Raw genomic sequence first — 3408 nt, 5'->3', positions numbered from 1 at the left:
AATTTTTCGTGGAGTCGAAAATTCAGAAGTTTTCTTGAAGCCAGTTATATGAATATTTGTCACGCGTTTTTTATGGGGACGAATTTCCCGAAGATGCTTTCAGGGGTAAATTTTACGGAGCGAATATTACGGCGGCAACCCTTACGGGAGTGAATCGTCCAGTGGCGAATCTTCCTGAGGCGAATCATAGGGAGTTCTTTTCGGTATCTTTTATAGAATCCTTTGGTGTGTAACGGTGGCTCTGATTTTTGTGTGTAAAATAGTGCAGTCTCGGTAGGCTGACCACCCGGTCTTCCATTCCTCATTTAGCCCGTTTAGAAATGTGTAATGGTAGCTAATGGTGTGTTTTCCAAGGATGTTCCGCAAGTGGGAGGCTGCTTATTTATAACAATTCTAAGTAGAGATGTTGAGGATTGATATAACTTCGCGGTAGTGGCATATTTGTTCTATCAAATGCATCAGGGTTCACGAATAAAAAGTCCACTATTGAAATGACACTGGCAGGTTTTTCTGCACAGCAAGATTTAATTTACCAGACGTTTATTACACGTAATTTTCACAAGAAATTTCTAGCTTTTTACATGCGACTACAAAACGAAGAAACATAATAGCGCAGTCCAATAAGAAAAGAACATAAACACACCTATATATAAATAAAAGGGGAGAAGGTAAAGAATTTGAGCGTTATAGTCGAAATTTATATTCTTCGGCACTAAATTTAATGTATTTGCATTCCACCTTCTGCAAGTTCCATAATAATTAACAAAGACACCGCCGCCGACACGGTATTTGCAATGAGCGCGAGTTTTTACTTACGGCGGCCCTTTTGTATCTTAGAAATTATTTCAAACTATTCTTCACGGTAGACTGAAATGCCACACTCTTACTTTTATAGGGAAATTCGTTCCAGATATATGTCGCCGCAATTATAATTTACAAGCTTTCTCATTTTCGCACAGATTTCAGAATGATAAATGCAAATTAAATTAACCGAGAATAAATCTGATTGGCGTAAAATCATGAAATTTTGGCCGGAAACGATTTTCCGTCGAGATTTAGTCTTTGGAAATATTACTTTCGCTTCGTATAGCTTGGAGCTTGCGTGTGGTCAATGATGTACAAACTCCTCCTTATAGCTGTAATGATGCCTTGCGCCGTTTAAAATTAGAATCTGGATTATAAGAATTTTTTCAAGTGAATAATTGCGACGTGTTTTATGAAGTGATTGCGCCATTAACAGTTTTAAAAGTCGACTAGAATGTATAACCTTGTTTTAATGGGGTGACTTCTTTTGATACGGTCTTGAAGTATGCCAAACGGCACTTGGAGATCTACGTTATTATTTTAATTAGCCAATCATTTTCTTGCACAAAAATTGTTATTATTCCTCTACAGAAAACATATTCTAGCAGTTATCCTTATCTGCAAAGCGTCGAATGCTTTTGCCATCATGCTCTTTTCGTACGCAAGCTCAATACAAATTATATAGGTACCTACCAAAAAATCCAATCTTACATATGAAGGTCGAATGAGAACAAATTTATTAATTTTTTTTCATTCTGTCGCCGCTGTATAGGATACAAATTCCACCGACAAGAGCGAGCCCATAAAGAGCTCCATTTTAAAATTCGGAAGCATAAAATATGTGATTTGTCTGCATAAAGGTATCCTTACATAACCAGTAGCCAGTAGACGCCTTTCTTGATTACACACACCTATGCAACAAGATCTATATGTTATATACCTGTGGTCAAAATCTATAAATGATAGCCCCCAGTAAAATACTTCTCGCAACCAGTTTGCCGATCTACCACTTCGTGGAAGATTTTTTGTAATGTCTACTAGTTTTAATATCTGATTAAAATCATATCTCGCGGTCGAGATCTTTATATTAATTATGGTCAATTAAACACTAATCAAAAATGATCATAAAATTTTTTTAATTTGCGTGTGTCTTTTTTCATAAAAGAAAATAAAATTCGCATGCACCGCATTTTTTAAAAGTTTCTATTTTGTTCTGTTTAATTTCGGAACATAGAAATATATAAACGCTAGTTTTTAAAAATGTGCACTATTTTAACTTAATTCAAGCAAAATAATATAAAGAAAAATATTCGTTTTTACATGCCCCCTACTTGTAATGCATGTGCTTAATTAATAAGAACTTTGAATATTGTACCAATAACAAAGTGTACGCGGTCGAAAAGTGATTCAAATTCAAAAAGTCAGGAAAAGGAAAAGTTTTCAAAATTTAACATCAATCAGCAGCACCGACCGAGGGATAAACCGCTAGCGAAAATTTGTACACCAAACACCTTTTCTTGAAAAAATCCCTTTATTTCCTTTTAACTCGTCCTACTTTTTTATTTCCTATTAATAGCTTAACTAATGCGATGAATTTCCCAAACATTTCTCAATTACGTGGTTCTGAGGGCGAGTCCTCATCGTCAATGCTATTTCACGTTTTCCAAGGGCGGAATCAGTCTGCATGGCCTTTAAAAGTCTCGTATCTCCGTCGGAGGATATACCCACTCCAAACTCATCCGCCTCTTTTTTAGAATCTTGAAACTATATACATCCTTAAATGTAAATTTGTTATGCTAGTGTTCTTTGATTTTCGCTTGGATTTTGTTGCAAAAATTCAGTAATAAGTGCTGAGCTTTTTGTAAATCGTTTACGAAAAACTTGCTTAAAATGCGTTTGAAAATTGGAATCCATTGGAAATCCAACGAGGTTTGAGTTTTTCGGTTTTAGCCAGTTTTGTCTTTTTTCGTATCAAGTCTTTTAATAATAATATAATAATAATAATATCCGTTTATTGAAAAAAACAGTGAACAGAAAAGCAGGTACAGTAAAAAAAAAGACATAGAGGAAATGCTCACCGTTAAGTTTAACGTTTTTCCCTTACTTTTCGGAAATATTGAAAATTGTTTTTCTATGTACAGATAAAAGTTTATACTTGGAGGGCATTTCTGAAAATATTTTTCAAGTTCTTCATTGAAAAGAAGTTCAAGTAAATCATAAAATTACAAAACGTTCTTCGCGGCTACTTACGCCAACATTAAAGCTTTTTCTCTCTCCCTTTACGCCTCCAGATTACCATTCCCTATTTTTCACGTCTCGCTCACTCCTTCATTTCTGCGCGACCCCTTTCCCTACATCTTTTATCATTCTTGGTCCCTACTTGTCTCCTACGCGCCCCTTTAATTGAGCATCCTTTTCTTCCATGGCTGTACCATTTCGTCTTTTTCTGTCACGACTAGTTGTGGCCCAACTACTCTCGCATTTTTCGAGCGTGCCTCAGACTTTCTACAAACAACGTATTGCTTTCATGTTTCTTTCCCTCATACCCGATAGATACGTACTAAATTTTTATTAAGCATCCTTCAAACTTTCTTTATAATTTAT

The sequence above is a fragment of the Photinus pyralis genome, unplaced genomic scaffold (genome assembly GCF_008802855.1).
Source record: "Photinus pyralis isolate 1611_PpyrPB1 unplaced genomic scaffold, Ppyr1.3 Ppyr1.4_LG4, whole genome shotgun sequence".
NCBI classification, from domain to species: Eukaryota; Metazoa; Arthropoda; class Insecta; order Coleoptera; family Lampyridae; genus Photinus; species Photinus pyralis.
Note: the sequence above shows the minus strand (reverse complement) of the source record.